We start from the raw sequence: 25,661 nt of genomic DNA, 5'->3' as shown, positions 1-25,661 counted from the left end.
TTTGAACAAAGATAATTCTGGACAAGGAAAAGCAATTGAGGTTAACAAGTCCTGCGTTAGCTGGTCAATAGTCTGAAAAATGGAAGTTACAAATCTGATGATAAAGGTTGTCTCACAAATTAATTTTTCGAATACATCAAATAACCACATTCCCCAAAGACATCACAAAACTACAGTTCAACATCCAGAAGTGAGTTTCCAAGCTATTCGTGAGTGACTGCAAGCTCTCAAAGCATTTTTCTTGCCTAGATCGATCTAACATCTGGCGACTACCAAGTTAAGCTATTTTGTCCAGTTACTGTATTCTTACACTTATTTTTTAAAAAAAATTATGTTGAACACCTTCTATAATAGGTCTTTACAAGCAAAATTCAAAAGTTGAGCCTGTTTAACATTTCAGGAGTTTCGTAAATACTGGTTTTCTTTTTCAAATCTAAATTCCAGTGCCAATAAATTTTATCTTTATTCATTTGGCATTTTATTCCATGAGGCACTGGAATGTGTTTGTGACTGTCAAACAAGAACAAATAAAAGCTCAGTTGTCTATATATGCATCAAAAAGAGAAGCAGATAATGTAATTCACAGGAATACACAGAACAGACGACTGCAAGAAATGATAGTTTGCCATAGCTGTGATCTTTGGACAAAAGAAGCTCATATTTTCAAGTAGAGGTAGTAATCCTCATTAGACTAGCAGCTTCAGGGAAATCCTGTCTATAAGGTATACCATGGATATTTATTAAACCCTTTTGGAAATATTTTTATATTTGAAACCAGAAAGTTTTCTTATCCTGCTAATTGAAAACCAAAGGACCAACCAAACCCAAGAGTCAAAAAATCATGGAATCTGATAATAAAATTATAAGCTATTACACTAAAATTGTATTTAGAGACAGCTCTACAAATGACACATGTATTTTTACTCTAATTTAAGCAAAACAGAAATCTGATTTTGGTAGTTCTATGTTAAAAAAAAAAAGCCTATAATTCTCCGAATATGAAAAACTTGCAAGCACAAACAGCTTTACTAAGATAGTAGTGCAGCCCTGAAAACTTATTGTTAGTGACAGATCAACGTTTTCAAGCAGGGACAAAGTAAATCCATTAGATGAAAAACGTCCATCATTACCTATTTTTAGAAGTAATAATAAATACAGTCATTATGATGATGAATAACTAATGAAATAGCAGGCGCAGGAAACAGTATTGCAAAGCTTTCAAGAAATTAGAGTCAGATCCTGGAATTGTAGGTATTACCAGTTTGTGTCTTATTTATCTACTGACTTCAGTAGGACATTTCAAGTACTGCATATTCCTGAAGCTCATTGTAAAAAAAAAAGTAACAAGACAGAAGGAAAAAAAAAACATATTAGACTACACATCATGTCAGGTTATAACCCAGCCAATAGAATATAGAGAACATATAATAAATTTTGCTAAGAGGAATTGCCACAGACCCTATTGTTTTATTATTATACAGAACTAAAACATGTTCCACAATTAAAAGCACTTCAAATAATCCTCTAATAGAGGGGAGCCTTGCACTCTCCACTCTCCCCAGGACTTGCTGAATTCCATTTGTATTTCTAATCAGGTATTACATAGATATAATAAAATTTGATAAATGGAACATACTTTGCACTGATTAATTTATCAACAAAATGGCATCAGTATGCTTTCATTTACTATGTCAGCATAGTGACTAAAAGCACTGAAGATATTTTCCTATCCCTATCTAAAAAAATATTGTAAGGGTTTCCAAATTTTGAGCAATTTTTCAAAAGTCACTCTCCAGAAACTGACAATTATGGAGCCACAATGCAAATCTACAAACTTTTGGAAATACAATCTTCCACCTCTTTTGTGGTTTTTAGCTTTCTAATTCTCTTTAAATACATACTTGAATACCTAACAGGTACCAGGGTGTTTGCCTCAATGACAGACACGTGATTTTTAAGCATAGATGAAGTACAGAATCAAGAAAAATCCTGTAAATATTCAAAGTCTGAGCAATATGTTCATCTTCAAACTAGGATTTTATAAATTACCTGTTTTCAACAGATTTGTTTCCAAACTTTTTTTCAGAGGAGACATTTCATTCTCCAGTCAGGCCTAAAGTCAGTTCCTGGTTCTAGCACTGTTCAGTTTCTTCTGACTGTTCGAACAACAAGCTTTAGCTTTATTTACTAGTTGTCTCACCTTAGGAGTGCATACAATAACAATTCATTGGATAATGAAATATTAAAGATGGTATGGTTATTCTACTGAACATATAACAGGGTTGATTTAATTTAAATATTTCTAAAATTTTTTTTTTAAATTAGAAAACACTACATGAATGTCTCTAAATAGAATTAATTTTGAGAAACAAATCAACAGAACATTTAGAATTTTTAAAGACACTGATATTTTTTTCAAAATTTATGGGTTAATATATAATGGATCTATTAATTTTTTGTTTACTGTCTCTATCTAGCCCTTAAATGAAAATGCTTTGAGTAGCATATATCTCAATATGTTAACCTGAAGTATGAATGCATGTTGTCTTGGAGCTAATACCATTATCTCATACACTGTATACATTTAGCAAGTTTCAATGATATCACTGCCTTTTTCCAAACATTAATATTAACATTAATCTGAATGGCATCTCTCCAAACTTAATTTGCTTTTAAACAATCCTGTAGCATATGTACCTTCAAGTCTGAATCATGAAAACATTAATAGTCTCAAGTTTGTTTGTCTTTTGTACTTAGGCAGTGCTCAGATAGGTGGAAAGGTGGGTGAATCTGGCCATCTCCCAAGAAGTGACATTTTCTTAGTCAGTTGAATGGAATACAGAGGCCTTCATCTCACTCTAAAATCAAGGTCAAGCAGATTAACAGAGTAATGTTATACCCTTTTGCTAGGAAGGGCTGTATTTCTGACCCAGACAGAATATTAAAGATATTTTGTGCTATGCAGCTAGTAGAAAGGCACTCTCAGGAAAATTTTGTAACCAACGATGGGAAGATCCCTTGACCATGAAAGACCTTGTAATGATGGGTGGACTCTATAGGATGTCAAAGAAAGAAATAACATCTTTAAGGCTGTCCTCATTTTAACAAGGCAGATTTTTCTTGGACCTTCTTGGGCCTCTGAAGAGTTTTAAATGGAAGCTTGGGAGCTGCCAGCCTCAGAACAAACCAGTTTGCTAGACTCCTTGCCATGTACTGCACTACACACTGACACCTAGCACAGGATCAAATTCCACATATTGGAAAATTCTTTAGGAGTAGATGGCATGTATATTCCACAAGCAATAAAATGTTAATAAGGCAATCATAGAAAAATGGATATGTTTTAGCATATTTTGCTTTTAATATCTTCATAACTATGAAAACATAAGCCATGAATTTATACCAGAATAGCAGCAAAATAACAATGCATTTTTCTCAACATGTAGTTAGATAAGACAAATACATCTATATGTTGCTTTCAGTCCTGTCTGTGCATAAGGGAAGCATTACATATTCTGAAGGGACATTGAATGAAATAATACCAAATTGCTAAATAATTTTCAAAGAAATAGTTGTTTTGTTCCATCAAAGTGTGAACGGAGATAGCTTGAAGAATATCACAAAGACAGAAACATGGGCTAATATAAAAGACAATGAAAGTGAACTGAGGAAGAAAATATTTAAAAGGACAGAATGGAGGATTCCTATTTGATTTATTAGTTAGGATTCAGAATCTTTTTTATTATTTCTGTAATAGTTTTCTTATTCTTGAATGATAATCATCTGGGACTGGTTGAGATTATTATTCCCCTTTTTGCTTGCTACTTTATCTACACTGAATGTAAATCTCAAGACAAAAATGCCACAGTATCCACAGGGTTAAAATAAATGATTTATATTCCCCTTTTTTCTTCCCATGGATTATGTCTTCCCTGGGGTGAATTTCTCACAAAGATTCTAATTTGGGGCTACAGAAGTTTTGTCCCAAGCATGCACAATCTTTTATATCCTAAACCCATATTGTATCAGATTGAATGAAATCAATTAAATGTGTAAATTCCTTAAATAATAGCAAATGGAGCAAATTGAATTTCAAAGGGGAAAAAATGGTGAACCTGAAAAGCAGTGGTACGAAGGTCATCAGCAGAATTAGCAAAAAAGTCTGGCAAAGTTACAGTTAGGCAGTCAGTAATACTCTATTGATCAGACTTTCTCAATCAATGATGCTGTGCCTAGATTATTGATGCAAAGGTATTAAACAAAATTTTATTTCAGCTAACTTGTTGGCTCAGATGTCAACTGAAAGTCATTTCCCAAGTCAATCAAAGGTATGATAAATCTGAGCACAGTTATTTCTTCAACACCTTCGTATATCTGCTACTTTCCAGCTATATAATGAGCTTTGAAATAGCAATATTTAAAAGAATATCTTAACTAGGAAGAGCAAAGATACAGCATTTACATAAAAACACAGAGGACCAAAGCACAGACTAAGTAGGGAATAGGAAGAAAGAAATACTTCATATGACAAGAGAAATTGGCAGGTTACATCAGATAACACCAAAATCCAAATCCATATCTACATCTGGCTTACGAAAAAAAAATTATTTCCTCCTAATGTTAACTTGTTCATGTCAGAGAGTCCTCCACTCACACGACAGCCTCTGCTAAAGGAAGACCAAGAGCAAAGCAGGCAGTTACTGCAGAAAGGGAAAGCCCTAGAGGAACAGTGCCCATCCATCCTGCAATTGGTTTTGTTGTTGCTGCTAGTCTTACCCAAAGGTTGAATTTCAGTAAAAACAGTATACAGACTGGAAGGGGAAGAAATATATAGCCAAGGACAGTGCACACATGAGTTCATTTTAATGCATACATTCTGAAGCAAAAAGCATTCTCACAAGGTATGTTTATCACAACGGTCCTGAAATTTAGTGACAATGCATGTGAGATTTCGATTTCGCAGAAGTTCCTTGTTTTACGATCTTTTGCTCAACATGATTCTAAAAAGGAGCCACTCAAACAAAAATTAATAAATATGTATCACTGGGGGATCCAGAGAGAGTGGTGCACTTGCAACAACAGTTGCACCATTCGACTTATCTTTCAGTCACAATCTATAAAACCATTAGCTATAGTAAAATAAAAAGAGCTAAAAAGAGTACTAAGAAAGTGTGTGTGTATTTTTGCAGGGTTTGTTAGCTTATGAAAGATGTAATTGACTTCAATGACCTTAAACCAAATTCAATGTAATATAAGGATCAAAAGAACTCTTCTATCAAAGAGAATACAACAAAGTTTTATTTTATACTCTTTTTTCTTTCATTATCAAAGTGAAGAGATTTAGAGTATATAAATTATATTGGACAGAATTCAGAAATGTTGAATTCCAAAGAAAAATGTACATCCTTAAAAATAAAATTTGCTTATAAAGAATTGAAAAAAAAAAGAAAAAAAAAGAAAAAAAAGAAAAAATGAAAGAAAAATATAAGAAAAAGACACTTGAGAAACCATTTGATAATATTTTCTGTCAACTGAAGCATGGTCCATTTCTGTGAGTTCCCTAAGAATTCTATCTTGCGTGGCAAAACCCTTTTAGAATAAAAAATATATTTGCATGCATTCAAACTAATTCATGAGAACATACTTTGATCCTGCTTTATTTGCAATATTATACTTCCTTTCTCTCCCATAAACTTACCAGGATCTAGGAAAAAAAAATTAGCTACAACCATTAAAAATTTACAATCAAAAATGTGTCATAAGTTAATTTAGATTTCATTGAATTATTTAGGGCTGAAATCTTCTCTTTTTAATTAATTGCTTCTGTGTTGTCAAGTAATTTAAAGATAGACAAAGAAAAAACTGAAAACTCTTCAGTTTTGAAGTCCTTGAACAGGGCTACTGTGTCAAGAAAAAATCAAAACTAATGTCAAGTCCATAACCGTAAGTCCAGCACAGACTTGAAGTAGAATATTCATGTATAAAGATATCTGCATAGGGTGTGTCTGATTCAGAGAGTTACGCAGACTTTTTGCTCTCTGAGTATTTGATCACACTAATCTTGGTTATGAATCCATCCACCGACTCCTACTTCATTACATGCAGTTGTCAATCTTAAGTACCTTGCCTGAATTTCCAAGAGCTTCTGTGATCTATCCAAATTCCTTTTTTTTTTTTTTCTGTATAAATACAGGCTTCCTCTGATCAGTCCATGATATGTCTACCTTCTCAGAGATTCGTTTTGATTCTCAATCCCATGTCTCCCTTTAATGGGCCTTCACCAGCAAGGATTCCTAGAAACACTTCCAACCAGCTCAGCGGCTGGGGGGTGGTGATCATACCACTAACAGCTTACCACTGTGTTTGTTTTGCCTCTTGACTTGAACACATGCATGATTCATCTTTTGATCATTTTTTTGCACCTTTAAGTCTTGTTTGTGCAGCACCTGCCACAGTGAATAATACGCTTGTGATCAAGCTATCAGGGATAATGATAATAAAAATAATAACGAGTGTATGCAGACTGTTCTGCATAGAACTTCTTTTTGTTTGGCCTTCATATGAGGGTAGCCAAGTAGATTCAGTGTTAATAAATTGATCCCACTTTTGATGATACCTGGGTAGTTACTATTCCCTAACTTCGGATCCAACAATAACCCAATTGGATAGTCAGAAGTAGTGAAATATCCAGTAAAGACCTCATCAAGATTGAAAATTGCAATCCTAAAGGTCCAATTATTACTTTTATAATTTCCAATTGCCTCCCAGACAGTATGACCACTTTATTTTTCAAAATACAGTTCTTATTCCCTGTGGTTCTTATTCTCTATCCTCTGCTGTGCTCCTACTGCTACAAGACTTTAGGAATCATCATGGCAATCGAATATCCGAACTTTTTTTCCTCACCTTTTAAAATTATGAATCTGTTCCTGCTGTCATCCTATTTGCTTCTTCTTCTACTACTGTGACAAATGTTTATTTATTTATTAGAAATGCTGTTTCACTCTCTCTGTTTTGGATTACTGGGTCTTTTGCTTAATCCCACCACTACATTTTCAGTAAATGTTCTCCCTCCACTGTTTTGTTGGGTCATTGAAAGTTACATTGCCTAGATATGAAGAATCAAAGAATCCTCACCCAAGGACTTTTTTTGTGTCTTAGCCTTCATAAGTCTGACAAATGTCTCACAGGAGAAAAAGGACCTTGTGTTTCTTCTGCTGTGGGTTGTGTTTTTTTCCTTAAATAATAGTTTGAAAACTGATTCTGTACTGATCAAAACATATGCAAGTACTCTTTTGTATGCTCAAACAGTATTTAAGCAGTGACAGCTTCTCTGCTACTGCTACTAACAGCCTTTTTCCAGTGGTAATTATGTTGTTGCTGTTTTTTCACTTTTACACAGTTGTAAATTTGAAGTAACTTCAGTGAAGCATAGAATGAGAAGTGGGGGAAAAAATCTGTGTAGTGTATCTGTTTGCGATTAACCATCATGTTTCCACATGTTGTGGCCCTGCTTGAAAATTCAAGTGGTCTAGGGAAACCCGATCAGCACCGTAATTATGGCCTGCTTGAATCAAGTCAGTCAAATAATGTCAAAAACAATTATTTTCTTTTACAAAGGGCACAACAAGTTTGTGAATACACAAGAGAAAAATGCAGATCTCAATATGTTAACAGTTTATGAACCAGTTTCAGGGTATTCATTCCTTGATTCTTGTAAATGAGCAATGATGGGACTTGAAAATTTATTGATGCATTTTCATCAGTCACTGTTATCCTTTTTTTAATGAAGGGCCTACACTATTATGATATGATGCTTTGCTATAGATCACCTTTCTAAATTGGTCCACTAGCTGAAAGTCAAGAATGAGAAGAAATAGGTTGTGTTATTAAAATACTGCAGTTTTCAGAGGCACTGAGTTTGATGGGATTTTAATGTGTTTGGTATTTTTAAAAAATTAGAATATCTATGGAGTTTGAGCTGAAGGTTTCTGTTCACCTGTTTATTTCTATGTCCCTGGGGTAAGGCTGCTCACTCAGATGCCAGATAACTAACTGGATATTTTGTGCCAAGTGCATTCTGTTTCCTTGCCATTTGGAGTAAGATTTTCTGAAGAAGTTAAGAGTTTTTAACCTGAGCAAGACTTGCAGAATTAAACCCACAATAAATCAGGGTGCTAAATATTTATCTAATAAACATGGCATAGTTCTAACAAAGTCTTCAGAGAGTAAGTGTTTATGTAGTTCACAAAACTAAACACGGAATAATTTGTCAATACAGTATTTCCATCAAACAAACATTTACACACTTTTTCTGTCAAAAATTCTTAGATATTCTTAAGAAAATTTTTATGAAAACTCGTGGTTTTAAAATTCCTTTTTTGCAAAATCATCAGCAGTCTTGAAAAAGGTACTAAAGTGAAACTCCTGAATCTGACGTTCACTGCAGGAGCTTCCAGAAAAAATAGAGCTGACAGATGCTGAAGGCAGAGCTATACAGTGTGTTAATAGTCAACCTGATTATTCTTATATTCAGATTATAATTTATCAAACTAATTGTCAGAAAATGCCATTGAGATCATGATTAACATGAAGAAAAATCAAACCAGTAATTTCTGTTGCACATTAGATTTTTTCATATATAAGAAATTTTTTTTGAGAAAAGAAATGTACTGTTAAACATTACCATGGTTTTCAATATTTAGAATAGTGAGGGAAGTCATCTACTGCTATTTGATTACTTGAACTTCTTCACTGAAGAGAAGGATGAGGAATACCAACTTAAGTGACCAAAATAATGTTTCTTATTTTCACCATTAAGACCCATCACAGACCTACATTACCTCTGTTCTGTCTCTTAATACATCATCTTTGCCACCTTCTTTTAAGAATCATAATGATTGTTTGGTTTTCCCCAAACTATCTTTATTCCTGCTTTCATGATACCTCACTTAGTTGAAACACTTTAATCTAAAACCAGTAAAAGTTCTGAATCTTGATATTGCTCAAGAAGTGCAATACTTCCTACAAGATGTTAACTCATTAGGAGACAAGCTGAGAAGAAGTAGATGCAGTTTATTTTAAAAATTGAATGCAAGACTTTATAGTATGAGTGTGAATATATATCTACACTCACTAGGGAGAATATTTCAAAATGTAAATATATCAATTTCACAATTTAATTTTTCTTATCTGTATGTATAATTATGTATGCTTATATACATAGATTTATATTTAAGTGATTTTCTGTTATACTACACTACCACCTGTAGAGATAGCTCGTCATCTTGGTCTGTAAAATCTTTGGAATAGAGAATATCTCCTTTTATGGTTACGCATTTCTCTGGGCAATTAGACCATGACCCTTTACAGAGATCACTGAGCACCACTACTACGAGAAAAAAAAGTATTTTTTGTATGCATTTTTGCCTTAAATCACTGATCTGTTTCCAGGAATTTATATGTATTTATTAGTTTCTTTCTACACATAAAATTGGATATAAATATTTTAAAAGGTTTATGTACCACACATTTGTACATATGAGTTTACGAACACAGAAACATTTCTGTCTCTGGTACAACTACCTACATACATGTTAAGCATTACTGTACTTGTAATGTACAATCAGATATTCGAACTTCCTTGCCATTAAAACTGTCACCTTTAGAACCAACATGTCAAAGAAACATTTGTTTATCTTGAGAAACTTGGCAAAAGGAAAAATCAATGTACAAAATTTTGTGGATTCTAGAGATAAAGACACTGTAGCCTCATATGGTGACCATAAGGATCTCATTAAAGCCATTGTCTGCCAAGCTTCTGCAGTCATGCTCTATCTGTTTAAACTTTATGTAAGATAAGTGTCTTATTCCATTACAGAAAATGCTGCTCTGAAAGTTTGGTGACAATACTTAAGACCACAATAACATTATGTGGCACATTACTAGTGGAATGTAAATAGTTGCTAATAGAATCTATTATTAAATACTCACTTAACTATTTAATTACTTGATTCACATTTTGACATATTTCTTAGCCTGTAACTTCTGTGCAGAAATAATTATGCATTTGTAATCCTGCAGAAATCTTACAACAAAGTCATTGATAGAAGTATCTGTGACTGTCTCTTAGCCTGTATTCAGACTGCCATTTTCTAAGGAGAAATTTAGGACAATTTCATTATTTCTCTTAAGTTTAATTACTAATGATGAATGGTTCAAGTAATCATAACTGTTAACTGACAATGATGTATGTCTCTGTCATTTCAAAAAGCTTTTGTATTATTGACCAGGAGATCACATTGATTCTTAGATATAAGGTCAGTTTATCTGCATCCTATAAAGCACCGCAAAATGTGATATGAAAAATAATATTTGTTTAATGAGCAGTAACATATAAAACATGAAAACATTCTGCCTGTTCATTTCAGAGTATCTGTATAACATAATGAATATGGGTTGCCCATCTATAGGCCTAGACTAATGTTTCCTATTGTCACACTAGCAAAGAAGATCAAGGCTTCTAAGAAAGATTGATGAGACTAAGTGTATTCTTTGTGTATGATTTGCAGAAATAGAAGTGAAATGTCCATATTTAAGATATGAACTGTTTTTTTTTTTTAAGAGTCATAGAGTATCTCCACTGCAAATTTTTACAGAATTAATTTTAGGTCATTGGTATGTACAGTGACCTACTGCACAAAACTACTCAGAATTCATGAGAAAGGAAGGGAGGGAGGGAGGGAGGGAGGGAAGAAGGAAGGAAGGAAGGAAGGAAGGAAGAAAAAGAATGAAAGAAAGAAAGAAAGAAATAAAAAGAAAGAAAGAAAAAGAAAGAAAGAAAGAAAAAGAAAGAAAGGATAAGAAAGAGCCTTCTAAAATGTGCAGTAAGATTCAGACAGTGCTTTAATTTTTGTTAGAAGCTTTATGGTTAGAGTGCACTCTGACATTAAAAATGCATAACAATAAAACATAAAACCATTTCCTTATTGCTGGCATTTATGCAAAACCACTTACAACCATTCAAAATATTAATATGCTTTCCTACTTAGCAATTAATGCTGCACTATGGATTCAGTACTCCATGCACTAGAAAATAGCATTGCCACAGCGCACAGTGACCCACTGTACTTAATTACACAACAAAGTTCTCGACTTTAAGTCACAGAAATGAAAAGTCAGGGTTAGGTTTCACAGTAAAATCAAGTCAAAATCCATAAACAATTTCAACGTATGTACCGTGTACACTAGAGAGCAATTTGGAGATCCAGAGACACGTTTCTTGAAATAATGTCATGCCGATTTTACTACTCAATTTTACTAAGTAGATTATTAGTGGCAAAAATGTTATGCAAGTTTGTAAAAAACAGACACAATAAGCATGTGCTCTCAGTTGTCTGCAAAGAGAAATATGTATACACTGCTTTCATTTCCCTATGTGCTACTTAACTGACCTTTAGGCCTCAGTTTCTCATTCGACTTGCACAGAGATAGTTTCTCAGTGAGCAATTATGCTGTCAAAGAATAAGCAAATAAATAGAGTGTCTTCCTCTTTAAGGTTTTTCACAAAATAGAATCCAAAATTAGTCTTGGTTTTACTGCCATGCATGCCCAAGAGAATAGTTATGTGTAGTGTACAGGCCCAGATTCCTCTGAATTAAAATTTAACTGTATTTTTTTCCAGCAGAAACCCAAAGTTTCAGTATCCTAGTAGAGTAATGGAACTAAGACATCATTTGTTTTGTTGCAGAACACCAGAGTTGGTTCTAAGTGTCAGAGTTTTACTAATTGTTTTTTGAGCAAATTTCAGCTCTTTGAGTGGTGGTAAACTAGAGAAATCTTTGTCTTCATTTTAACAATGTTTTGAGTTATGACTTGCACCCAATTCTGCCTCCATTTCCATGCATACAGATATACCTGGATTCAAGGCTGGAATTTGGACCGTAAATGTTATGATGGTTTTTCAAACACATTCTTTGCAGTTTCACAAGGTTCAACCAAAAGTTTAGTCATTCTACCTGACCTCCTGTTTTATTGTGTCCTGAACTCCAATCCATGATTTACAAGATATATCATCCTGTATCGCATTGGAAAATTTTTAATTGACAAGTCTTTGGCTTTGTTCAAAGACACCTGGAAAATGAAGCTTCTCTAAACCTGTGCACTTTCATTGCTTGAACCCCACAAATTACAAGGTAAAATCTTGCCTTTCAGCAAGAATTTCAGCAAGCCATTCAGCAAGAATTTCAGCTGATTCAGTTCAAACTGAATAATGTAATTCGGGCTCCATGGATAACAAATGAGTGATATGAAATAGGACAAGAACAAAAGATCCAGACTCATTCTATCAACATGACAAACAAGCAGATTAAACCAGTTTTCTTAAACAGTTTGGATTATATTCTTTGTCATTTGATGAGGACAGTCATGCTGAAGAGCATCCATTTCTAAAACAGCACACTGAATTAATCCCTTTTAACATCTTGAGGAAATTAACCAGAAATATTTCCAAGTTTTACTATCCATCAGAATTCCTCTTCTTAAATTGTCATAAAAATTAGTCTTGTCATTGGACACTCAGTTGTACTGAACAAATGTACTGTGTCTGCTCATGGATTGGTCAAACATTCACTCAATATTTGAACTCAGTAAGCACAGTCAGAAGCTCCAGATCCAGAATTCAGCCTCTAGAGTCTGGAAGACTTCATGTTTAGACCCAAGGGTATGTTTTGTTTTTAACCATCCATAAATATTTCCATTATGTTTGTTAGAATTTTGTATGATTTTTTTCACTATTCCACTGATACATACATGGTCTGCATTCAGTGTTACAAAGTGCTATTCTCCTGTATTGTAGTATTTTATTCCCTAAGAACAGCTATGTCTGCACTCATTTTCTGAATGGATTAGCAGTTTGCTCTTGTTATTTTTCTACCTGATGTATCTGTAACGTTTATATTTCATAAAATATTAAAAAATAAATAAATTATTTACCAAAAAGTACTAGTCCCTTCATGTGGTATAAAATTACTACTGATAGTAAATTACTATGACTGTTACTGTTTTATGTTTTCTGACTCCTGAAGTAGCTGCTGATTCTAGCACTGTCCATCCCTGCAGTGGTGCTACAGGTGCTTCAGCAGTGACCAAATGATTCTCATGTCTTTCTTTAAATAACCTTGCCTGCAGAGATCCTGGAATTACTGTTTGAAGACCCCAAAGCAAACAATTATTCTCGAGAGACAGTTCTGATATAGGATATGTTGTTTCAACAGAACCTCTGACAAATGGTTGATGTGAAATAAAGTACGTCGAGGGGTGGGGGAGAATTTTTCAACATGGTCATTTACCATACTGTAGAAATTAAGGACTCTGAAACATATTTTTTTAATGTTTCTGCCTGTAACAAAAAATATTGATTATGAGAATGATAACAGTAATAATATGAAAAATCTTATTGTAATATCTGCTACTAATAAAGTCCTACCCTGCTTTTCAGAGCACATGCACACCTGAAAATGAGATTAGAAGTGTAACAGTTTTGTGGTGTCTGAGCACCTCAAAAGCATCACCTGGAGAACGAACTACAAGTTACCTAAAGCATACTGGTCTCAAGCATGTACCTGAATTAATGCCAGACTCAAGGCTTCAGTCTTGCTACTTTCCATCTACCTTGCCTTTGCTTCTGAGGAGGCCATCTCTAGGGAGGAAGGAGGAAGAACATAGGATAAGTGCAAGTTTATCTGTGTTACTGTTACTTGGTTGAAAAAGTTCTGGTGATGTTCAAACTCTTTGAAAATTTAAAATTAAAGTCTCAAAACACCAATTACGAACTTCAGATCTACAGTCTGCAGTTTTACTCCTCTGCAGATCTGTAAATCCCATTTATTTCTATAACTGTAAAATAAAAACTAAATAGAAAATGCAGAACACATGAAAGATCAGCAAGATAACAAAAATGTACTTAATAAAGAACTTAAACATCTAATATCTGAGTGCGTAGATGCCCAGTCCCAAGTTAAAGCAGACAAAGGTCTACTTTGAAAAAAAAAACCAAAAAACAACAAAGTAGAGTTGAGTATATATACATGGAGAAAAACAAAAGAAATGAAAGGTTACAAGGAAAAAAGTCATGTTAGCATTAAGAAGCAATTAGGGCAGATACATGAAGACTAAATATTGCTGTTTATTCTGGTGCAATCAATAGTAGTAGCAACACAAAGAAACAGAAGCAGGATTATGTATTCTATTCTGAACAAGACAACACAAGAGTACAGGACTGTGAAAAAACTGAATCCCCACCACTAACTCAACAAGGTATTATTCAGTTTGCCAGAAGAATGTATTCCAAACAAAATAAACTTACATGACATTGAAATTAAAATGATAGCTGAGATTTTATCCCATCGAAAATAAGAAACATTTGAGAACAGTTGTGAAACATTGTTTCACTCACTCTCTCAAATAAATGTTGCATTAATTTTGTAGAAGGAGGTGTTGCATTTACAACTGGAAGAGCAATACACGACACGTCTGTCACTTTTTAGGATACGATCTTTGGCTAAAACAGGACATTTCCCACTTCCTCGAAGCTACAATCTGTGGCACATATGGGATAGAATCCTACTACTAGAGACCTAAGAAAGAATTTTGCAGTTTAAACTTTATATAACTTTTGTTCTCTTGCCTGATTTAGTCTGGTCTAAAACAGCATTGAAAGTTTTTTCCTATCTTTGTCATCTCATAGCTTCACGAAACTCTCCCTGCATAATTTTTGGTATGCTGTGCTAGGAACTATTGCTCCACCACCTAAATTTGGAACAGATATTCTATTGTTGCTCATTCTTTCTATAGCACCTTTCTTGGAAAGGAAACGTCACAGGAGTGAGATTGCAATTTGCTCACAATTCCGAATAGTCCTTTCACAGTTTATGGAAAAAGTTATATGGCAAAGAAATTGGGATGCATGTATCAGTCTGTTCTTCCAACAAAACCCTTTCCCAGTATTTACTGAACAGAAGGCAATTTTCATACAGCATTAATGTAATGCCAAGAAATCACTGTTATGAAACCCCTGAGAAATTTAAAGTTTCTCCTTTTCCTACAAGGCTAAACTACACAAGTTCCTTACAGAAGGTTTCTCCTTTCCAAAGGAGTTTGACGTGTGACTTAGACTCAGGATGAAAAACCTGATAGAACGTTGCATGAACTGTATTTTCAGTATTCAAAAAAAAAAAAAAAAGGAAAAAACTCCCCACAAAAATCCCAACCAACTAAACAAACATCAAAAAAGACAAACAAACAAACAATGTCCAGGAGTCAATAGAAGGAACAACAGAAGGTCAGGCTGTACGTACGCTGACAAGTCTAGATCAGGAAATACTACAGGGGAGGGGAATGGGAGTATTTCAACTTAATGTGCCAATCTTTAGTTGTGCAATTCCCATGGGGGTGTATTCTGCCACCATTACTCATGTCAAGTAGTATATTATGCTATGAGGTATTCCTACTGACTTCAATTTCAGTTGATTTCATCCTACCTGGTCATAGATAGGAAATTCTTCAGCATCAGAAATTGTAACTGATAGAGGTCCTTGGCTCAGCTTGAGATATCTGTAGTTCCTCAACCCATGGTAGATACCAATCGTATCATAGTTGTACTTTTAATACACTGAGTTCAGTGCTATTTTTGAAATATATTTCTTAGTCTAAATAAATCTGGCTCTTAGAGATTAATAGAACAATAAAGCTTAAACTGTGAAGCGTGTGCTTATACTGAAGATTTCTCATATATACAAGCATTAAAAAAAAAAGAAAAAAGTAACTCTACATAGAAAAGAAGTCTGAGGTCTCCTTCCAGCAAACCTGAATTTTGTGTTGTCTGAAAAGGACTGAAGGATATTTGACTTATTCCCACATCTGGAGTCTAACACTCGTATACATATTTAAATATGGCTTAATAGTTTTCATGAGAATTTTACTGAAGTGTTCTTGTTGGGTTTTTTTTCACATTTTAAAAGTTGAAATATGTCAACAAGCTTTGGTCATCTACTCTTATTCTGTTGCTTTTCCCAGCAGAATTACTATTCATCAACCAGAGTTAGCAGTGCCATATCAGGTTGAACAATGGTCATGTGGGGAAGGAAAACTTGGACCATGAGAAAGAAAGCTGCAGAAGCAATATCCAGACATCAGGAGTTCCACTACAGGGCAACTGAATTAAATTGTAAAGAAAACCAAACCTTTGGAAGAGATATCCTTATGGGAATTGATGTCAAAAAGTCACTGTTCTTGCAGCCATGTAGTCAAATAGGCTTATCACAGCAGGTAAAGCTCTTCCAAAGGCATATGTTATCATAATTCTCCTCTTTTCCCCCTGGAAGATGAGTTATTTTTGATAAAATTGCTTCAGTTTCAAATAAAATAACAAAAAAAATCAGTCTAAGATTGTTTCAGAGTTTATAGAGCACTTTCTTAAATGCATCTCACGTACTAGTAAGGTAGATGTGGAGTTGTTTTACTGCTACACTTTCATGGTTTTTGAATTAGCATAAAGGGTTGGAATTATTCAAAGATGGAAGTTAGCATTAGTTCTGGAGTCTAATTAAGCTTACGTAAGCAGTTACGCTCTTATTTTGTTTTTAGCATGGGAGAAACAGGATGCTTTGTTGTGTAATTAAGAACAGTAGGCCACTACACAATGTTGGCAAAGCTGTTTTCCATTGTAAGAACTGCATGATGTCCTCTACTGCACAACATTAATTGTTAGATGGAAGAGTCATATTTTGAACAGTGTAAGTGGTTTTGCATCAATGCTAGCAATCAGGCAATTATTTTATGTCTTATCACTATACATTTTTAATAACCCTGGGACTTCTGTCTGTCAGTAAAGGATAATCTGTAATATTATCCTGTAATATTACCAAGAGCTGAAAAAATATCCAGACCCTTCTATATGCCTTTTTTGTGTGTTTTCATCTTCCCAGTAAAGAGAGACTCTAAACTGACTTGTCTTTACTTATTCATTACCATTTTAGTTTTGCAATATTGCCAGTCCTGATACTAAAAAGCTAGAAGATTTGCACAAAATAGTATTTTTTTCCCTTTTTCTGAATTTTTGATTATTCTTGAATGGTATTTTTGAACTGTTCTCCACAGCTATGAAAGCTAGTAACATGTACATTTTTAAATGAAAGGTGAGACTCTCTTTTATCACTTGTGTCCAGCAGCTGGTGCTTCAAGTACAGTGTTAAATACTGCAAGACTCACGATAAAGCAGCAAGAGCTGGGTTTGTTTGGAAATATGAGTTATTGGTAGAGAATAATGTTCAGCTTAAAAGACAGGTTCAATGTGGGATGGGATTTGGTTTCTGTGAGTGTTTTCTAAAGCCACTCTAAGGAGCTTGACAACGTCTGTTTCCAAACCATTTTCTGGTTTTGCTTTTAAAGCAAAAAGGCTACACAGAAAGGAAAAACTAACTTTCCTAAAAATGCTGTCAAAGGCATAAAATCAACCTTCTAGCAAAGTAAAACAAAGAATATTTCATTTCTATGTATTGCTTTGTCATTAGGCATTCATTAGTTATTTGCAACAACAGAATGTAAAAGTGTTTGGAAAAAACTTTATTTTTTAAGCCTGGGTATTAGGTTGGGTTTGCATCTCTATGGGCATTACAAACTGTGAATTATGTGGGGACAGGGCAGAGTCAGTCTGCCAGTTCTAAAAGGTAACACTTTGTTCTTATCAGAAGGCCAAAACAGTAATTTCAATTACAGTACACTGAAAGATGTATTTCCCAGCAAAATAATCTCAGGCATAAGAGGAGGAAAAAAACCCTTCTTTGGGCCGTGTTCTAACCCTCCTTACATTGTGTTTACTGGTGAGTGTCTGGGGATTGTCTAGGAATTTGTACTAAAATTAAACTTGCTTGCTAATTTCTGCTGTTCTCTTTGCCTGTGCTTGTGGGGAATGCCATTTCAGCTGGATGAGGATGGGAAAAAGGAATGGTTAATCTTGCCTCCAATTGTGCTACTTAAAAGGTCAAATTTGTCAGTGAAGTTTAACACTGACATTGGCTTTTAAGCTATATCCATCCCTGTTCCCACCAATTCCTTCTTTCCTTTGACCTCAGCTCAAATTTTTTTTACAAAGATATTTTATTGAGTGTCAAAGATAAACTTAAGTGGGTAACACCCGACTACTAGATGATGATTCTAGGTATGCTGTTCACTCTTGGACTTCAATATTTTTATATTTTTTTTGTCTCCATACAGCAAAATACACTTATATATAATGTTGAGGATATGTATAGTCTTCGAGAAATAAAGAAGAATAACTTGCCTGCTTAAAGTTAGATGTGCTTTTGATCATTTTTCTGAACCACACTCTAAAGTGAATTTCAAAAAAAGTAAAATTAGATCCAATGTTCCTCATTTTATGCCTTCAATTTTGTGCCTATGGTCATCCATTGAGGGGAAATTGTAGGGACATTTAAAAGCAGTTTAAAGTTCTAGGTGGCTGACTCAATAAGCACAATTTAGTTTGTTATTTTATTTTTTTACTGTCAGGATTCAGACATGGACATCCACTAGAATCCTTTCTTAAAATTTGGTTTGGTCTTTAGTTAGAAGAAAACAATGGCATCTTAATCATCTTGGAAAATCTCAACTGACTACTTCTCCAAAATGAGCGATTTTTCCCAGTACCAAGCAGTATATGTCACATATGACTATCAGAAATGCTAAATGGACCTTAAAATAAATATTATCCAGAATTTGGATAATATCACTCACAGGAGTGATTTGTGCTGCACTGGTCTGTGAAATCTACAGACACTGTCACCTCCCAGTCCAAGATAACTTTGAAGATTGCTAGTTCAAAATCCCTCTCTTTCTCTTTTCCTCTTTTAAATTTTTTTGCTTCTCTGTTTTTTTGGTTTTTTTTTGGTTTTTTACAAAGAAAGGTATACTGGCAAATTTTCATATGTTCATGTAGAAAAATTCACAAATTTTTATTTTCTTTAAAGCTAACTAGTTTGCTGCCAACATTTTTATTAAACATGAACTATTCTATATAATTCTGCCAGGAGCAAAATAACCTATAGTATAACTCCTACATAATGGAATCATTTAAAATCATGACTTATTCCAGGTCTAAGGCAACCGTACATTATTTTTAGCTGTTTCTGCTCTCCTTGACACAGGCAAGAGACTCAGGTACTTAAGATCTTACACCACAGGATTTCAACTGGAATAGTATACCTATAAGATATCTCTGCCTCTTAAATTTAAAGCTATTTCATTCATGAAGTTGTTTTTTTCCCCAAAGCCAGGTGGATTATACAATTTCAGAAAGGAGACCAAATAGCAAGCCAATATACCAAAAATAAAAAGGTAAAATAAAATGGAAAGGATTTTGTCCTAGAACAAATTTTCTGTCAGAATAAATTTACTGTTCTGAATTTCAAAATAAAGAATCTCAAAATAAAAATACTTAAACTAGATAAATTTGTAGACATACATATATGTTGCAAATTTCAGCAGTGAGACACTTCCATTTCATCTTCAAAGTCTAATGTTAAATGTAGAAGGAAGCCATTAATGTCCCATCATTTATAAACGATATCTGCTTCTACATAATGCTTCAAAGCCATTTTTAAGCCATTTAAGCTTTTTCAATTTGCACTAAATATCTACTAAGAGATTATATTTTAGAATTTAGAGCAATATTTAAACTGATATCATATACTTAATTTTAAATAAATTTTAGTATAAAAAATATAGTGTCGCAAGATATATGGCACATGATTTCCCTCTTCTGATCATCCAGAGCGCAAACAGAGGCTTTAAAGTTAAGTTCTTTGTGTTGTTCCTAAGCTATTAACTTTCATGGTACACAGAATATGAATGACCATTGGGGCTACAATGTCAGCCGGGGCATGCTGAAAAATGATTCTTGCTTTTAAATACACAAAAACAATTAATTGAGAATTATTATTACAGAAAAATTATTATTGAGGTTTTTAGAAGAAAAAGGAGGAAAAATGTTGTCTTTTCCTGTTTTTGAAGAAACATCATGATTTGGGAAAAAAAATAAAAATCTGCCAGGTTCATCTACCCTTTCTAAAGTGTGTGGCTGGAAGGAAAAGCAGTTTTTAAAGGTAAGGGTGCTTCTAAAAACTTTTGTATTACAATGCTAATGAAGGATAAATGTGAAATATGAGGGTAGAACTGAATCTTGCTACAGGCAAGATCCCAGTCATCTCTCGGCTACCCCTTTCTCATGCATGTTTTCTCACTACATATATTCTCCAGTCTGACAGAACTCACTCTCAGTTAGAAACTGCCTCATAGAAGTTACTCTGCCTTTTTCAGGTAAAATGGAAAGACAGATCTTTCCAAGCTAGTTGTTAATACTCTTCAGCTTTTTAACTGTTTGGGCAGCAACAGTAAGTTAGTATGTTTGCTCAGTGCCTCTGGCAACTACTACATTATACTGAATAAAAATGATGGAGAGAGGACTTCTGTTGAAAACCACTGGCCTCACCATGCTGCCTGCTCTGGATTTTTTTCAGTATTTACTATAATAAAACAGTGTTGTGGGGGGACTGTGTCAGAAGTCAAAGAGATAATGATGATATGGCCATCAACAAGGAGTACTTTGCTGAGAGCCAAACCCCTTTCCAAGTTGGTACTAAGTGAATCTCAAGTAGACATTCTCTTACCATTTTTGTGACAGGGAGAACTAGTTGAGAAATTCTTGAATTTATCATTACAATTTTATATTCAATTAATGCCCATTTTACTCTACAAAACAGTTTCCCTGGAAATATGAAGCAGAAATTTGGCCTGTTTGAAAAAAGCTGAAGGTGAAAGGAGGAGGAATGATAGAGACAGAGGCTCTTGTGGAATTTCTCCACTGTTTTACATATTCACAGAGAAAATAGCTAAAGTCAGCTTCAGCACTGTAGCCAACTTTTTGGACAAGTTGGCTAGAAGGACTTAAAACAGTAATACAATTCTGATGGCTTGTCTTGTACATATAGTAAATAGTATGTTATATTTTCATGTAAATCTTTAGAAATAAGTCATAAGAGAGCATACACAGAAACACAGGATGATTTGTCACAGTCACGCTATATGTAGGGACAGACACGTGACAATATCTCATAATGAATTTTTGGAATTCTGAAAGAAATATCTGTTCAAGCAGGTCCCAGTTTCCTCAAATGATTAGCTATTTTAGAATCATAGAATATCTGAAGTTGGAAGAGACCCATAAGGAACATTGACTGCTCCTTGCAAAACTTAAAAACTACCTAAAACTAAACCATATGACTAAGAGTGTTGTCCAGACACTCTTTGAATTCTGACAGGCTTGGTGCCATGACCAGCTTCCATGGAGAACTTGTTCCAGCAACCAACAATCCTCTCAATGAAGAACCTTTTCCTAATGTCCAACCTGAACTTCCCCTGATGTAACTTCATTCCATTCATTCCTCGTGTCCTGTTACTGGTCACCAGAGAGCGGAGATCAGCACCTCCCCCATCTGCTGCCCCCGTTGTGGAAGTTGTTGACTGGGGTGAGGTCACCCCTCAGGTTCTCTTTTCCAAGCTCAACAAACAAGTGACATCAGCTGCTCCTTGTAAGTCTTGCCCTTTAAACCTTTCACCATCTTAGTCACCCTCCTCTGGACACACTCTGATAGTTTGATGTCCTTCTTGTTTTGTGGAGCCCAAAACTCACCACAGTGCTTGGGGTGAGGCCGCACCAGTGCAGAGCAGAGCAGGACAAACACCTCCCTCAATCAGCTGGCGATCCTTTTTCTGATGCACCCCAGAACCACCTGGGCCTTTTGGCTGCCAGAACATATTATTGACTCATATCAACTTGCCATCAACCCAAACCCCAGATCGCCTTCAGTGGGGCTGCTCTCCTGCCCTTCATCCTCCACTTTATGCACAAAAAGGATTTCCCCATTCCAGCTGGAGAATCCAGCTCATGTTAAATCTCATGCAGTTGGTGATTGCTCTGGTCTCTAGTCTATCCAGACCTCTCTGTAAGGCCTCTCTACACTCAAGGAAGACCACAGCTCCTTCCAGTTTAGTATTATAGGCAAACTTACTTAATGTACATTTGATTCCTGAATTCAGAAAATTTATAAAAATATTAAAGAGCACTGACCTAAACTTGAGTTGCGATAGTTTGATTAATATCTTGTTTGATCTTTTACCTGTGATTGTATATATTCACAATGCGACCAAAATCAGAAAATTCAAATGGTGTTTTCCCTTTTTCACAACTGAACAAACCTACAGTTGTTCCTGCAATGAATACTTCTGTATGCTTTGAAAGAAGTGTTCTGCCACCTTTGAGTGAACTTGAGTGACGCTTCAATCAATGTGAGCAAAGGTGTCTGAGCATGGCCCTCACAATTCAGGACTCAGCCTACACTGATGACCAGTTTTGTTTTCTTTCTTTGATAGAAAATGCATTTGCAATGGGGCTGCCAGACCATTCCATTGCTGTCTCTCCTTCTCTCCAAGCAACAATCCTCCTCCCACACTGGGAAAGGGGTGTTAGTATCCTAATAGCAGAGAGATTTAACAATCTCTTTCCTCCAGCTTCTTCATGGGGAACTTGAATTCAGTATTTACCGAAAATGATCACAACAGATCATGAATGTGCTGGGGAAAATAATTCTAAAATCTAAATAAATTCTTGATGCTGTTAATATTTAGAATTTATCAACAGTTCTACGAGTTTGGTGGCAATACTAAACTCTTGAGAAAAGCCCTTATAAACTAAAGCAAGACATATTAGTTCAAGAGTGGGGTAGGGAGAGGAGATGTAGCTAGAACAAATACAGTAAGTGGTTAGTAACAAAAGATGTTATTAATGTGTCTAGATCTGATGCAGGAATGTAGAAGATGAACTAAAGCACTGAGATAGGGTCAAGGCCACCATGCTTTCACAAGAATCTGAGAAAAGCAGTGTGTTCAAAAGATTCCCCAATACAAATATTTCTGATTTTGTTCCCTCATATTAGTTGCTTTTTGCCACCTGTGACTCTCGGCTGCCCGAATGATTTTGCAGTATCTAACACATTACTGTGATGCCTTCAAATTTTATTAAGGTTTTCCAATCATTTTCTAGTTTCCTGATAAATTAGCCTGTCAAAAACACTTTTTAAAAGATAGTATAATAATTGAGCTTTGAACATCTGTTAGAATTTGTTGTGGATAAGTACTGAATTGGATAGCCACAAAAATATAATTTATTATTGCTAGTAGATGCTTTTCTGCAGTAAATAATTGCTACCTGGAAAATTAATTTACTTTTTTATTATTAAAATCTTACAGAGAAAAATATAAAAAGTACAGACTCCTCAATTCTGTAAAATCCTTGTACTGAGGAGCTGGAATAGGTTTCTTTAGGCTTGCTTATTTTCTTTCACTTGCCATTTTTGAGTGAGATATCCATCTTACATAAATATTTTTTGAGCCAACACTTTATATAATTTTTCTGCCTTGGATGGATATGGGATTTGGTGCATAAATTTATTCTTTACAGAATTAGTCTTTTTTAGGTGTACAAACTAAATCATTTAATATATATTTCAAATTTAAGTCTGCGGTCTTTACATATGAAGTCTTATTTTCTACAGATCAATTAACTCCATTTTTACACCTTAGAATCTAGAAATCACAAAATCCACATTTTGAAATAGTTTACGTCTGTACAACAGAAAGTCCTGCACCCTCAATAGCAGCTTCAGATTAACATTAGACATTGTAAAATCTCTTTCAAAATCCATTTTAAACAGTAAAACTAAGAACATTTATATAAAACATTTCATATAAAGTTGCTAATCTAAGTACAAATGCTGTGCTTCAAAAGCTCAGATCAGTTAGAAAAATGTTCTCTCTAAAGAATTTGAAAATTAAAATGTCTGCATGTTGAAACACATCTTAATTTAAAATACTTATAAATAAGTAGCAATCATCTTATTTTTCTGTGTGACACAATTATGGAATAACAAGGAGGAACATTTTTTGAAGTATATTTAACAAGTAGCTTGTTTCAGACTGGATATTAGCTTGATTTACCATCTGCAGAATTACCAATAACATGATGCATTTATTACCCGTAAAAGCTATTAGCAGGTCATTTTGTTCAGTTCATCATATGTGTCTTGAGACACAATCTGGCGTCTAACAGATTTTCATACATTGATGTCACAGAGAATCAGACTGTTCTTTAATTGATTGTTTCTTGCTAGACTACTTTGATTAAAACAGGTTGTGCTATGTGCTTTTAGTTCTACATTTCTCTACTTTAAATGCATGCCCAGGAAAGGTAGAAATTATTCTCATTTCCCTGGATTTGTCTCATTCAATGTGCATGTGATAATCCTTGTAATCAAGCTGTTTAAAAACCGTTCCAGTTATTCTAAACCCATTACTCCCTTCCCAATTAATACAATCTACACAATGTTTTAAAAGCTATTCATTTTTCCAGGCCAAATTGTTACAGGATTTTTAGATCTTAAGCCTTGGAGAAATGAGTGCATGCAGAGGAATGGCATCTGAAGAAAGTGGGTTTTTTCCTTTAATTTACTGAGGGCAGGCTCATAAGCTGGGCTCTAGCAATAGTAAAAGAGTAACTGTTCTATATAACAGGATACAGCAGAATATCTGTACGTTTTGCTTGGTGCTTCATTTGAAAGTATGGTCTCATCTGGCCCCCAAAGGCCAGGTCTATGCTCCATGGGGAATAGAACATATATTGTGTGGTTTATACTTTTGTTTCTTCAAGAATCAGAAATTTGAAATAAGAAATTTGAAATGAAAATAAATGAAAATAAAATAGTGTTGTTTTTAAGATTAGAAGGTGCAGAATTCTACTCAAAATATTATGGTTAACAAAACTCAGTGTACTATTTGAACTGTGAACTTTCTCTTCTTCATTTGGTGATAATTCTTAGCTGATTTAAATTGGTATAACTACCTAGAAATTAATGGACATGTCATCTTACATTGTCTAAGGATTTTATTTTTTTTTAAACATTCAACTCTATTACTTATTTATGCTAATGATATATAAAAGATTCACTCCACGCAAAAACACTATTCATGGACAAAATAAGGTTGGAGTGGTGCATAAAATTTATGCTTTGTCTTTTTGCCCTAAGATGCAGTTTATCCTGCATGAGTTTTTTTTTGATGCTGCACCACTTTTGCTTTCTATAGTTATTCTGCATGTTGGTAACCAATATGAATTACCTACAAATGTACCCAATACGAACTGCCTACTACCTACAGTAGTGTGGCTCATTTGTAAAGCTGAGGTCCTGAACATAGTGATTTTTCATTCTTGCTTACACAATTTGTTGGTTCTTTTATATATGATGAATATAGAAAAATATGGAAAAAGTATTACGGAAGTTAAAGATAACGATTTCTTGGACATCTTTTATATTGCTGAAATTATTGACTGTAACGTGAAGTGGGATTTTCTATTCTCTTTTTTACATACTACATATAGTATTCTGACTCCAGAGACAGATGCTGCACTATTTATGGCTATGTGGAAGAAATCACCCAGAGAGAGAAGAATTGAAAGAAAATCAAAATGAGAGAGAAGAAAGAGAGACAGAGAG

Source organism: Pseudopipra pipra, chromosome 7, assembly GCF_036250125.1.
Source record: "Pseudopipra pipra isolate bDixPip1 chromosome 7, bDixPip1.hap1, whole genome shotgun sequence".
Classification (NCBI taxonomy): Eukaryota; Metazoa; Chordata; class Aves; order Passeriformes; family Pipridae; genus Pseudopipra; species Pseudopipra pipra.
The sequence above is the reverse complement of the archived record's forward strand: the minus strand, read 5'-3'. Positions refer to the sequence as shown.